We start from the raw sequence: 15,533 nt of genomic DNA, 5'->3' as shown, positions 1-15,533 counted from the left end.
AGAAACCCTTATATATCAAACCTTTCACTTTTGTTCCATTTTAATAATAAATATAAAAATTAATAACATAATAACAATAGAAAGGATATGAATAAGGAATAAAAGTCATAATGACAATATAACAAAATCCACGACAAAATATTTATTCAACAGTTCATCTGATACATATCCTTATTTCAAGGGTAAATTTTGTTGATGTCCTTATATGGATATATTTTCCCTGTATAAATACATTTTCCATCGAAAATCCTTTCGAAAACATAAATATAGTTTGTGGTTACGATTCTTAATTCTCAAGATATAAACAAAATTAAGGATATATGAAAGCACACACACACACACACACACACTTATATACATATATACGTACATTTCCTTATAAGATAGTTTTCTTTATGAAATTATATAAACAACCCCGATAGAAACATATTTTATCTCAAAAAAGAAATTCTACGATTTAAATTTCGTTTAATAAAATTTATAAATAAATAAATTATTATATTAACAAATAATTATTATGAAAGATTTGGACAACACAGGAAATCCTGCAACTTACCTCATTACACATACCTACCTAACTCGCATCGTTTAGAAGATATTTAAACAATTATAAACTTCCTTACATACACTTACCTCAAAAACTCAAATCAGTTCAGGAGGCAAATCTGCGTATATATAAACCAGTTCAACTTCTAGAAACCTTCATCCTAGACTTATATTTATAATTGTTATTTCCCTTTTTTCATTAACATTAATCCTATGGCTATGACAAAAATCTTGAATATTAATATGCATGGAAAACTACCCTAACGATTCAACCAATCACAATCAGAGCCATTTTGTACCTAAAAACATTTAATAAATAATGTATTAGAAATGTAAAAAGAGTTATACTGATATATTTTAGATATACTAATTATACGATGTAATCATTATTATTATAAAAATTGTAAAGTATATCTAAAACGATATTGCGATGATTAATATTTATTATAAAAGCTTAAATTCAAGCAAACTATATGTTTGTTAATTATAAGAAAGAATTATTATAACGAAGTATAACTCTTTGAAAACAAAAATAGATCGACCGAATAGTCATAAGTATGACTCATGGTCAGGTTGTAAGCAAAAATAAGCCAACGTTAAATATCAAGGCCGCCATAATACTTAGTCACAAGTGTGACTCATGATCAGTTTGTAAGCGAAAATAAGCCAACGTTAAATATCAAGGCCTCCATAATATTTTAGTATCACGAGTCATCGCTGACTCATGGTCAGTTTATAAGCGAAAGTAGGCCAACGTTAAATGTCAAGGACGCTATAATATTTTAATACCACGAGTCATCGCTGACTCATAGCAAATGTAGGCTAAGTCGACCAATAGAAAACTATGTCAAGAACAACTAAAAGGTCTTAAATGCGTGAATCATAGTTGACTCATAATGAAAGTAGACTAACAATAGGCTTTATTCCGACCTGTAGAATCATAACATTGGAATTTAGATCACCCCTACTTCCATGTTTTGGCAACGTATAAACCTCAAGCGACGATACCTTTGCGCATTTTCCCATTTCGCACTTACGTTTCCACATCCACGAACACTTACATATTTGCATTTTATTCGCATTCGCATTCGCACTTGTACGCGCACATACATTTTTGCACTTGTACTTCCACTCGCACTCGCTAAATATATATATATATATATATACATATATAACAATATATATATATATATATACAATATATATATATATATATATATATATATATATATACTTATCATTTATAACAGTGAATAAATTCCGATTCAAATACCACAAGTGTGATATTATATTATTCCTCATTCCCAAAATCGAAAACTCTTTTCTGAAAATAAAAGTCATTTCGACATTCCTGTTACCCACTTCCTTCGCAGTATCTAATCCTGAGGTTTTACCCTCTTAACGCATGGAAAAGAATCTCACAAATAACGTGTGAGTGTAGTTGTCGAGGATCTGTTGATTTCGACTCCGTCCGACCTCCCAGGACGTCACACTACACCTAAAAGGACACAATGCATATAATCTACAAATCCACTTACAAGATTAAACTCTAAAAGAACTGCTACAGGATTAATATCTTTAACTCCACGAACTTCAATACCAGTTTGCTCAGCTTATAATATATCTTTCCTGCTATCATTATTGGTTCGATCTTTCTCATATATTTTTGTAATATTAATAGCAGTTTCAATTCGTGTTACGGTGTAAGTAAAACTATTATCTTCAAGAAGATTAACAACAAAATTATTACCTACATCTATAGCATATTTAACTGTAATTGGGCTTATATCAAGCTCAGCAGATGGTATTAGACCGTAACCAAGATAAATATACTAATTACATTCATAAAAATTATTAAACTGCTTTATTTGCTGAACTAGGGATTTTGCTAGAATCAAGAATAAAGTTTAACACAAAAATTTTACTATTAATGCGAACTCCAGTTGAAGATGTCTAATTTATTCCTTCAGAATACAGTTTCTTGGCTTCACATAAAAGGAGAAAGAAATTGAATCATATCTGGATCTTTAAAAGATTCTATATATTATAAATTGACTTATATATTATTTTAATTTAACTCTTCTTGATAAGAGGATGGATCTGGAAAAAGTACCTCCCGATGTAAAGGAAAGAGACAAGAGGAAATTGGAAGTAGCAAATTACTTATACGATAAATTTTCAACCATTCGCAGGGATAAGAAGCCAAAACAAGAAAACAATTAGTATTATCTTAAATATTAATATGTAGTACCTTTGTAATAAGTATATATGTGTAATAATAATATAATATAATAAAATAATAATATAAATAATAAATATTGCATCAGCAACTAAATTTTTAGTTATAATTTTATGGTACATTATTTACCTACAAAGGAATATCTACTAGATATTACTTATATATCGACTAGATATCAATATGATATCGATAAAATATCTTGATAATCTATCGTTAATGCAACATCGATATGGGATCGATAAAATGTTGATTTTCTTTCGAAGATCAATAAAGAATCTAGTTATTATCAAATCTAATGGTCCAAAAAATCATGATTGATATCAATTGATCATCGACTTGTGAACACAGTCGGTCTGAGGAACGCGCGCCCTGACCGCTACGCATATACGCGTGCTCATTCGTCACTTTTAATTTGATTTACTGTAAAAACTACTCGTCGCACGCAATTTTGCTAAAGAAAAAAGTTGTTTCTTTTAGTTTAAAAAATCACGTAGTGTACTACAAATGGGAGAGTTTTGGGACTCTGTATATAATGTTTCATTTTAAGTGATATGGTCGATTATCTCGCGAATCGATGATTTTATTGAAACATTTTTGAACGAAAGTGACTTGAAGGGGGACACATGATGGAAATGTGGACTTGACCTTGAGTGACCTTGTCAAAATCAGGTCAAGATCATTAATGTTTTTTTAAACGAAAACCCCTATTTTTTATTACATATTCTTGTAGCTTATCTCGAGAGTTTTCCAAAACACTATAATAAAGTGACTTTTCGTTAAGTACTTGTTAAGTTATAAGGTAAGACCGATCTGGCCAACTAAGGCCGATCATTGATCTGACCAACTAGGGCAAGACCGATCATTGATCCGGCCAACTAAGGCAAAATCAATTCGAATATGTCTTTAGCTGTTGATAAGATGTTCAAATAGAGCTTCATTTTCTTGCAGACATAACCTCAACCGTTTTTTAAAATTTTCTACTGTTGAAATTAAAATATTTTGAGAAATGCTACGACAAACATTAATTATTCGATTTTTCATGTCTCCTGCAGATGTCGGCGAAGTTTTGTAAACAATATTTTTTATTAGCCCCACAAAAACAATCGAAGTTAAATCAGGAGATCATCGAATATATCCATAACTCCCTATCTATCTTTCATGAAAGATGTTATTGAGGTATTCTGTCACAATACGATGAGAATGGGGTGGCGCATCATCTTGCTGCCACATTTTTTGTCGAGTAGCAAGATCAACCTCTTCTAAAAGCTTAAGCAATTTATTCTGCAAGAAAGAAAGATAAGTTTCCCCATTTAAATGGTCAAAAAAGTATGGACCAATCAAATATCCATTTACAATTCCGCACCAAGTGTTTAAACTCCAACGATGTTGATTATCAACACGTTGAGTCCAGTGAGGATTGTATATGGACCAATAATGAGTTATGCCTGTTGAGTTGTCCATTGTTATGAAATGAGGCTTCGTCTGAAGAAAACATACTGGAAAAAAGTTGAATCTTCTCTTATCATTCGTAATGCTCAACGACAAAATTGTCTTCTTAGCCTCATATCATTTTCACTTACATCTTGGGTTAAAGTGATATGATAGGGATGGAATTTATGTCTTTGTAAAATCCTCCACATAAGGAATTTCTAAATTAGTTGCAGTTCTCTAGAAATCTAGTCGAAGGATTGAAGTTTATCATTGCTAGCACTGCTAATACACGCGGATCATTAACGGATCATCTTCAGCATTTATTTGCTTGCGGTTTCTCTTACGGATTCTTCTACGCTCTCGTAATAAAATTTTTCTTATCTGTATTACATTTGGATGTCGTCTAAACGGATATCTATTACGATACAATCTTTCTGCTCTGCAATAATTTCATCCAGCTTCACCAAGCACAAGAATAATATTAACGATTTCATTTGAACTGTAAGGCGGCCATTTTGAAAAAAGCTTTGAAAAAGCCTACTAATGTAAAAAAATTAAAAGAAAAAGCTATACGAAAAAAAAAAGAAAGTTGAATCGTTCAATTGGGAAGGATTGGATTCAATTTTGTACGCGTGAGCGTATGTCAAGCAGTGTGGATAGATCGCGTTTGCAAGGGCTGCGTCCCTGAGGGAGGGAGGCAGTACGGGTCTCGCGCACCCGCAATACCCGAGCTGGAGTGAATGGAAGCGAGTGAATGTGTTTGTTTGCATGAGACACGGTGGAGGATCCCTGGATATTCTCGGTAGACTAACCAATGGGGGAGTAGTTGCCCCCCGACCGGGCTGGAGAGTTGAGGCGTCGCGGCCTCTGGGGTAGTAATATGGGTAACCGTAAGTCCCGCAGCCTCCTCCGGGAGACTGCGGGCAAAGATCCCGTGAACCCCCATGTCACGATGGCCGCTCTCCCTCCAGTGACTGGAGCCTATGTCGGGATTCGAAGGCGTGTGTGTGGGGAGTTATGTGGCCAGTATTCTCCCATACCCGGAGCTACATAGAGCAAATTGCAGCACCGTCTAGCCTGAGGCACGGATATCCGCCCTTCGTACGGGTCCGTGTAATAGGGGTGACGTTAAACCTTTAACATCACTTATGGTGCGGGCCTATCCCGTATCCTTTTTCAGTAGAGTCTTTAGTGCAGTGTAGGCTGCCTGACAAGCCGCTTCTCGGCTTCTGTACTCTTCGCTAGGGATTTCTTTTCAGCGGAGAAGCAGCCCTACCGCGGTAGGACTCCCATGATGGGCGAACTGCTTTATGAACATTATATGGAAATGGATCCTCAACAAGCCAATTCGCCGGATGGATCATTTAAGTCGACCGAGGCATTTAACATGGATAAAAGTATGGCTACTCCAGTTGGTTCTCGAGAACTAAGGAGAGTTGGAAATGAGGAGATCAGAGTGAGCGTGGAGCGCATACCTCTGGATTCCCCGAGGAGGCTCAGTATGGGGGACTTTGTTCCTCCCTCCCCTATGTTGGACGAACGCTCGTTGCGTTCCGTGTCACAGGGCGAGTTGGTCTTGGCCAAGCCTAAGCGGAGGGGTCGTCCTCCTGGCCCCAATTACCGGGATCCGTACAAGCCGGTTCCTAGAGAGGCGGCGACGACATGACCGACTGGAGAACTGGGCTGGAATATGGCTTGACCGGAGGAGGACCAGATGTCGACGGCCAATAGCGTCGGATCTCGTTCTGCAAAAAAAAGGAGGGCGGTAGTCATTGACAGTGATGACTCTGGCGATGGAGCGAAAGGAGAAGAGGAATCGATTCTCGATCCGGTTGACCTGCGAATGCCTACTATGCATCTGGGGGCGAGATTGATATATTTTGCAGACGAGGCCGAGTCCCTTCGTTTTAGATGTACGAAGATGAAGGGCGAATTTCACGGTAAATTCAGATCCTTTTTCGGGAAAATGAAGATAATATCGGAGGAAGTTGTTAAAGAGCTGAGGCGAAGGTGGAAGATGACAACCTTAGACGCACGGTGGTCTCCCTCTCGAGGGAGATCAAGTCACTGATGGAGGAGATTAACACCTTGAAGAAAGAGAACAAACGTCTTCTTTTGGAATTTAGAAGAACGAGAGAACGATCCGAGAGACCACTGGATGTCCCTGAAGTGCCGGGGGAGAGATCTCCCCTCCCCTCGGCGTCCTGTTGGCTCCTCGCGGAAGTCCTCCGAAAATGTTGGAAAGAAGACGTAGCGAGGCGTGTGCTACCTCACTTCTCGGTGAGAAAAGTGGGTATAGCTTACCTGTGGTGGAGGAGAGGGTGGCCTCTGCCGTTTTTAGCCGCATGGTGGAGCTGTTCACGGCGCAGGGTTTCTTTAGTGCTCCGAGGTCTTCTACGATCGTTGGGCGTGACTCTTCCGTTGTCCCGGTGGATGCACCTATAACATCAAGAAAGGTCGGAATTAAAGAAAGTAACGACATCAGGAAACCGATTACTGGTAAGCCCCGGTCATCTCTATCGAGAAGGGTGACTATAGACACGTCTGATCCATCAGCCACGGACGTGTTTCCGCCTTCCGCCACGGATACTGATGGTGAGTGAAGGATGATTGGAAGGAAGCCGAAGAGGAAAAGAGCTTCTGGGAAGGTAGAGAGGGATTCACTTCCTCCTCCCACTCTACCCAGTCTGGGGAGTGGGAAGGGGAACTCCTTATGGAAGGAAAAGGAAAGGAGGGGATGAGTCTGGCTCGGGAGAGGTCGCTGTTCCTGGGGACAGGCGTCGGCCTCCCCGATCCTCGGTCGTAGTGATTAACTTTAAAGACAAGAGTGTGATCCCTGAGTCGTTTTGTAAGATCAGAGAAATGATCTCTCTCAAGCAGCAGGGTATCCAGCACTCTAGAACCAGATATACGGGATCTGGGGATATCCTCACTGAGGTACAGGGGAAGGATAGGCGGATCTCTTGGCCGAGAAGATGAAACAGATAGTAAGTCCCAGTGTTAGAGTGTCTCATCCGGAAAGGATGGCGGAGGTTAGACTGGCTGGGCTGGACGACTATCGTAAAGGAGGAGATTTCCAGGGCTATAGCCGACTTTACTGGATGCAAGTTGGACGCAGTCATTCCTAGAAACCCCTTGAAACTGGCGAATAGGCTTAACATTGTGTGGGTGAAGTGTCCCCTGGTTGCTGCACTGAGACTTGCTCGGAAGGGCAAGATCCTCATTGAATGGTTCATGATTAGAGTGACTCTGATGCCGCAGAAGAAGACTCAGTGCTACCGCTGCCTGGAGTTCGGTCATCTGAGTTCCCAGTGTAAGAGTGAGGCAGACCGTTCGGGGTCGTGTTATAAGTGTAGGGAAAAGGGTCATATTTCGAAGTAGTGTCGGGACGTTTTGAGGTGCGTGCTGTGCTTTGAGGCCGGCATACAGCATAATCACAGAATAGGTAGTTTTCGATGTGGGGCAGCAAAGTTTCCCGGGAAATTCAAGCCAGTTCGGAGGCTGGCGCCGGTGGGGGATGGCTATGGATTTGAATAATGAATAAAGTTATTCAAATTAATGTTAATCACGATAGGAGGGCCCAGGATCTTTTGATTCGCAGGATGATTGAGCGTAGAACCTATATCGCGGTGATCTCGAAGCCATATAAGACTACTGATGCAGATATGTGGTACACATCGTTGAACTATAACTGTGCCATTCTAATTTTGAACAAAGGTAACATCTCGACTAAATTGCTGTATCGCGGAAATGACTATGTTGCCGTGGAGGCTAACGACACGCGGATTTTTAGTTGTTACTCCCCCCCTAGTAGATCCCTCGCGGAGTTTAATTCTCTCCTCGACGATCTCTCGTGTAGGGTTGGTCTCGGCGTGTTATCCAGAACCGTAGTGGCCGGTGATTTTAATGCTCGATCCACCAGTTGGGGTGATCGTATCACCACTGTCCGGGGGGTGATTTTGGATCGACGTTGGTTGGGTTGATAGTGGCAAACCTCCTTGGAGTTCCGACTTGCGAGAGACCGCAGGGTAAATCCGTTGTGGACCTGTGTTTGATTCCTGGCGGCGGTGCTCGAGACTTTTGTTGTAGGGTTGATGCCTCCTGTTGCTCGCTCTCGGACCACAATTATTTGTATTAGTCCATTCTCCGTCCTTGCCGCAATGGACCTTACGTTAGGTGCTTTGTTAAAGGTTGGAGTTCCTCAGAGGTGAATGTGGAGAAGTTTGAGGAGGCCTTTTCTGTAACTTCCTCCCTTATAGACGGGGATATATCCGAGATGAGTGCAGTCGAGGTAGCTGCCCAACTGTCTCAGAATATTTCTGATGCGTGTCTGACGCTTCTATGCGGAAGGTGAGAACTCGTTTTCACAGAAGAGTCTACTGGTGGTCTGGTGATATCGCTGTGATACGCAGAGATTGCATCAGAGCGAGGAGGCGTCTCACTAGGGCACATCGAAGAGGAAGTTCCCCGAAAAGTCTCGTCAGCGAGTTATGTCGTGCATACACAAGGTGCACGAAACAACTCAAGAAGGCGATCAGCAGGGCGCAACAGGTAGCATGGAGTGAGCTGATTAACGAGATCGAGGGAGACCCCTGGGGTCGTCCGTATAGAATTGTTATGCGCCGTATCCGGGATCGCGAACCGCTATTTCTGATAGACTATCTCCCGTTGTCTAACGTCGAGGAGATTGTTCGTTTATTGTTTCCTACTAGGGACATGATTGTCTGGGTCAAACTCGTTGTAGATATTAGCCTTATCCCGGAGGTTTCCGAGGTAGAGATTGATCTGGCGATTAAAAAGTCATGTTCGCGTAGGGCTGCGCCTGGTCTCGATGGCATTACTACCGGTATTGCCCAAATGGTCCAGTCAGTCAACCCTAGTTACATGTCTGTATGTTTTACTAAATGTCTGAGGGAGGGGGTTTTCCCACCTATGTGGAAGCGAGCGCGACTCGTGCTTATATGCAAGCCCGGTAAGACGGATGATTCTCCATCCTCGTTCAGGCCTATTTGCCTGTTGAGTGATTTGCGCAAATTATTGGAGCGCGTTATTGCTGGTAGGCTGATGGAATTTATGCGATCCCTTCCTAACGATGGCATCAATCCGAATCAATTTGGGTTTAGATCTGGTAGATCGACTTGCGACGCGATTAACCACGTACGTGACATTGTAGACGGTTATATTGCTAAGAGCAAATTTTGCTTGGGCATCAGTATAGATATTAAGAATGCATTTAACTCCTTGCCGTAGAACCGGATTGTTTCTGCGTTGGCGAACAAAGGGATACCAGCTTATCTGGTAAATATTGTCAAGAACTATTTGTCAAGTCGATCTGTCGTTGCGGTTAAAGGTAGCGGTGCAGCACATAATTATGGCGTGACTTGCGGGTTCCACAGGGCTCGGTGTTGGGCCTCCTGTTGTGGATAATCACCTATGACGAGATTCTGAACTTGGGGTTACCGATGGGTACTTGTATGGTCTGCTTCGCGGACGACACTTTATTACTTGTGGCGAGCGAGTCAAGGCAATTTCTGCGTAATAAGGTCAACTTGGTGTGCGAAGTTGTCATGCAGCACATTCGAGGATTGGGCCTGGAGGTCTCTCCGGCCAAGACCGAAGCTTTACTTTTTAGCCCTCGAGGGGCTGATTCCGGACCTCTCCAGTTCACTCTGGACTCGGTCCCCGTGACCACGGGAGATACCATGAAATATCTTGGAATTTATCATTGATACTCATTGGCGCTTTTCGGAACACCTTAACAATGTGGCGGTCAGGGCGGAGAGATTTCTTGGTGCCCTTAATGCTTTGATGCCTAATTTGCGTGGCCCCTCGAGTGCGAAGTGTATGCTGTATGCGAGCGTCATACATTCTGTTTTGCTCTATGCGGCTCCTGTGCGGGCGAAAAATCAGGTTTTTACCAATCGTAACATGCGTTTGGTGCTTCGGGCGCAGCGTCGGGTGGCAATCCGAGTTATTTCGGCGTACCGTACTGTCTCGTACATTGCGGCTACATTGCTCGCTAGGATCTTTCCGTTTCGATTCATTGCAGAGAACAGACTGTATGTTTTCAATACTATCCGGCAGATTGAGCGGAGAAACAATTGTAGAATCTCGAATGGAGCTCGCGCGGCCATAAAGGATAAAGGGCAACGAGATAATGTGCAATATGTGGAAGGCATACATCGAGGGATTGGGCCCTGGTGACCCGGCTCAACGTGTTAGGGCCATGATACTTCCCCATTTTACCAATGGATAAAGCGAGGCTTCGGGAACCTCACGTACAGGATGACCCAGCTCCTTACTGGCCACGAGTGCTTTAGCGTTTACCTTAAACGGATCGAGAGGTATTACTTCGATGGATGCGAACATTGCGAGCGTGGTAGAGATGATGCGTCCCATACCCTGTCGGATTGCGACGCCTAGTCTTTCTGGCGGGACGACCTGGCGCTGATAGTGGGGAATACTCTTAGAGATGATACGCTGGTCCCCATTTTGCTTTCTGGCGAGGAGAATTGGGGGATAGTTTCCTTCTTCTCGGAAGAGATTATGTGTATTAAGGAAGATGCGGAGAGGAGGAGACAGCTGGCGATGGAGGATCCGACTAGATAACGTCGCGTCCTTTGACGTGTCTCCTGTTCGAGGGAATAATGGGATCGGTCTCTCGCATGGCTGATCGCATTCTCCTTTCATTGGGCACATCCCGCGTTGCGTCCTTGCTCGTCCTCGTTATCCTGATTGGCGCGTGCCTCTGAGCATGCTGATCCGATATTAACCGTCCTCGTCATCTGCTAACTCTAGAAGTCGTCAGTGTTAATTAATTATTTGTTTAATTCGTTAATTTAATATCTGTGATGTTGGTGGTTGGTGTGTGTTGTGGTTCACTTCCTCATAAGCGTGGTGTGGATGCCGGGAGATATGGGCGGGGAGCCTTCTTTTTCCTTTCCTGCCGGCGCTTCTCGTGACGTCCTATAATAGAGACCCATTCGGATAAGCCTAATTGTGTTTTTGTCAGCCGTGCACATAGTTACTGTTCTTCAGTTATGACTGGGGCAACCTTGAAGTTGTGCCCTCCGACGTTCCGAAGTTGTTTCCCTTTAATGGTGTCATGTGTATGTAAGGAGGGGTTTTAATGGGTATTTCCGCTTAACGGATAAATTCCACACTACCTAGGGGGAACGGTTGCTCCCTAGGTGTGCGTAAATGCATTTCCCCTGCTTTCGATCAAAAAAAAAAAAAAAACAAAGATCGCGGAGACATGTGCGCGTAAGAATCCTGCTCACACGCGCATGCGTACATGGATAACACCGGCGGTACTGTAACCTTCAAGCTTCATAACTCGGAAAGTATTCAATGAAACGTAACTTTATTATAGTGTTTTGGAAAGCTCTCGAGATAAGCTACAAGAATATGTAATAAAAATAGAGATTTTAAAAAATAGAGATTAATAAAAATAGAGGTTTTTATTTAAAAAAACATTAATGACGTTGACCTGATTTTGACAAGGTCACTCAAGATCAAGTCCACATTTCCATCATGTGTCCCCCTTCAAGCCATGCAACTTTCGTTCAAAAATTTTTTCAATAAAATCATCGATTCGCGAGATAATCGATCATATTACTTAAAATGAAACACCCTGCGTATATAAATTAATTTTGTAACTAACAAATCAATATTAACTTTTTAGTGTATAGTTTCATAATATACATTATTTAATTAATATAATTTATAATGATATTCTTCATCATTATGCGTTGTGTATTTAATTATTTTTCAAAGTATTTCCGATAAGTTAAGTCCATGTATTATGGACAAATTGTTATACAACCCTTCATATTATTTTCTTTAGTATTCCTCAATTTAATATTCAAATCTCAAGTAGTTTTTTTTAATAATTAAGTAATGATTAAAGAATATTAAAGAGCTTGTGTGATAAAAATAAATTTATTTTAAGACTGTCTTAACAAATTTTATAAATTCCCTGGAATTTTGATTAAAATTGTGGCGGCTTGGTGGTGGGGGGGCGTTGTCCACGATATGAAGAATTTTGATGACGGAAAAAAGATGTTGGCCGCGGTGGGATTCGAACCTAGGTGCTCAGGTGTATGAGTCTCGAGCGCTACCACTGCGCCATGCGGGCCACGGTTCTTTTTCGTGTATGTTTCTGCTAGGTATTAGTTGTGTGAGCGGGGGACCGCCACAGGACTCCCCCCTTAGTGGACAAGCTCCGAGATTCTTCTCTGTGTGCCCGTTGTGTTGTCTGTCCAGGGAGATATGTGATGCGCGATGTGAGGAGGGCATGTTGCCGCTGCGACTCTTGTGCGCTAGTTGCTTCTCCGTTGCGTGGGCGAGCCATTTGGACATCGACAGTGAGCTTGTGAGCGTAACTTCGACAGTCGAGGGGTGTCCAGTGATTGGCTGTCTGTACCGGTTGCGATGTGGGCTGGCCGTATGGACGTCGACAGGGAGATGTGTGAGAGACCTCGGCAAGTCGAGTGCGTCCGATGATTGGCCAAGGAGAAGGCAGAAGGTTGCGTTGCGTTGCGTTGCATGTTTTGCGTGTGTTGCGTGTTCAGATCACGTCGGCGGATACCAATTTGTGGCGGCTTGGTGGTGGGGGGGCGTTGTCCACGATATAAAGAATTTTGATGACGGAAAAAAGATGTTGGCCGCGGTGGGATTCGAACCTAGGTCCTCAGGTGTATGAGTCTCGAGCGCTACCACTGCGCCATGCGGGCCACGGTTCTTTTTCGTGTATGTTTCTGCTAGGTATTAGTTGTGTGAGCGGGGGACCGCCACAAAATTCTTGGAAATTCGCGAATTCTCAAGGAATTTATTTACAAAATTTGAGTTCACATCCTGTACAACAATTTATCTACAATACATAAATTTAGCTTATCAGAGGTACAGATTTTGAAAAATGGTTATATAAATACACAATACGCATAATATACAATACGCACAATACGTATATTGATAAAGAATATTAATATAAATTATATTAAACAATATATATTATAGAATTTTTCTTAAATGTTAATATTGATTTATTACACTGAGAAGAAAATTTATTATTAGGTGTACAAAAAAGTTCTGAGCTTTAGATTTCATATAACCGAAATAACAATTTAAATTTTATATATCTTCTCGTCCTTTTGCGGTTTTAAAGAGTTAACATTTGGCCTTCTAAAATGCCATACGGTTTGGCGTTTGATGCACATAACCTCAAAAATCAGTAGTGTTCACGATGGCAATAACAAAAGAGCATATTCGATTTTCCATCCACTTCGCGTTTCATCAGAAGAAAAATGCTGCTGAAGCCACTGCAATGATTTGTGCTGTATATGGAGAGAATACTGTAAGTCATACTACATGTAAAAGATGGTATCAAAAATTTCGCCAAGGAAATTTCAGTCTTGAAGATGAACCGCGTGCTGGACGCCTTCAAAAGATTGAAACGGACAAATTGCAAGCACTGCTGGGTATAAACTCTGCGCAAACTGAAAAGCTCCTGAAAAGGAGCTTGCAGAACAGCTTGGCAGCAAACCATTTCCGTACGTTTATATACGATGGGAAAGGTTCAGAAGAAAGGCAGATGGGTTCCGCATGAATTGTCCGAAGACAACAAAAATCGTCAGCGTGACACTGCACTCACTTTGCTTTCAAAGTTCCGGAAAAAAGATTTTCTGCACAAAATCATTACAGGCGATGAAAAGTGGATTCTTTATGATAACCCTAAACGTAGAAAATCATGGGTTGACCCTGGTCAACCTTCGACATCGACGCCAAAGCCCAATATCTACGCCAAGAAGGTTTTGCTCTGTATCTGGTGGGATTGGAAAGGTGTGTTGTATTACGAGTTGTTACAACCAGATGAAACAATCACGGCAGATCGCTACCAACAACAATTGACCAATTTGAGCGATGCATTAGAAGAAAAGAGACCATTTACTGGCCAAGGACGTCGTAAAGTGATCTTGCTTCATAACAATGCTCGACTACATGTTGCGAAAGCGACTCAGGACCACATCTTTACGTTAGGCTGGGAACTTCTCCCGCACGCGGCGTATAGCCCAGACATGGCGCCTTCCGATTACTATCTATTCCGGTCGCTGCAGCATCATTTGGCTGATTTCACACATTTCGTGAGATTTGACGAAAATGCATTGGTGACTTTATCGCTTTGAAACCAGTGAGCTTCTATCGTCAAGGAATTCGCAAGCTACCCGAAAGATGGCAAAAGGTCGTTGATGCAAATGGGGAATATTTCGCTGATTAATATTTTTTTGTTTGTTTTTGAATAAAGAATGAATTTTACAAAAAAAGCTCAGAATTTTTTTGTACACCTAATATATTCAAAAAAATTACATTTGATTTAAACAGTTTATTTATTTGTATACTCCTAACTAAGTATTTATTCAAAATGATTTAATCCAGTTTTTTAATAAAATGTTTTTTTAACAAATAAATTATTTGACAAAACAAATTTAACAATGACAACAAAAAAGCAAATATTAAATACAAAGAAATATTTATTTCATATAATTTTTTTATTCTAAACTTCAAAAAATAATGTTTAGAATTAAATAAATTTATTATTTAAAAGAATATTACCTAAATTATTTTGTTACTTATTATAAAAATTATTTAATTTGAATTAATATATTTTTACATTAAATTTCGAATTCTTTGACTTAAAAAAATGAATTCTTAATGTGTTAAAAGAAAATTTTGCCAATGATAAATATTTTTTTTGTTTGAAAAATATTCCTTTAAAATATAATTCTATTTATGAAAAATAAGCAGCGTAAGAAAATATTTTCTTTATTTCAAAACTTTTTTTCTTTTATGCTAAACAAATACAAAAAAATATATTTCTAGTAATTACATAGTTTTATATTTTCCAAAAAAACATTTTTTAATATAAAGAATTATACCGCCAGCGCATATCAGAATTCCGAGATTTCGACCAGCGTCTCATACCTTTCAGTGTAGATACGTTACGGTCTGATATTTATTTATTTATTTAAAAGTCGTACATTATCATCAATGCTTAGAACTTTTTAGAAAACGCTTTAATAAGTTTATAGCTATGTAAAAAATATATATAGTAAATCAGAACTCCGAAATTTCGACCAACGTCTCATACCTTTCCGTTTAAGAACGTGACGCTTGGCCGATATTTATTTATTTAAAAATCATACGTCATCGCCAATGGCTAGAACTTTTTAGAAATTGCTTTAACATATTTAGAATAATGTAAAAAAGTATATTTATTAAATCGGAACTCTGAGATTACGATCAACGTTTCATATCATTC

Source organism: Pogonomyrmex barbatus, unplaced genomic scaffold (assembly GCF_055798465.1).
Source record: "Pogonomyrmex barbatus isolate J1 unplaced genomic scaffold, ASM5579846v1 scaffold21, whole genome shotgun sequence".
Taxonomy (NCBI): Eukaryota; Metazoa; Arthropoda; class Insecta; order Hymenoptera; family Formicidae; genus Pogonomyrmex; species Pogonomyrmex barbatus.
The sequence above is the reverse complement of the archived record's forward strand: the minus strand, read 5'-3'. Positions refer to the sequence as shown.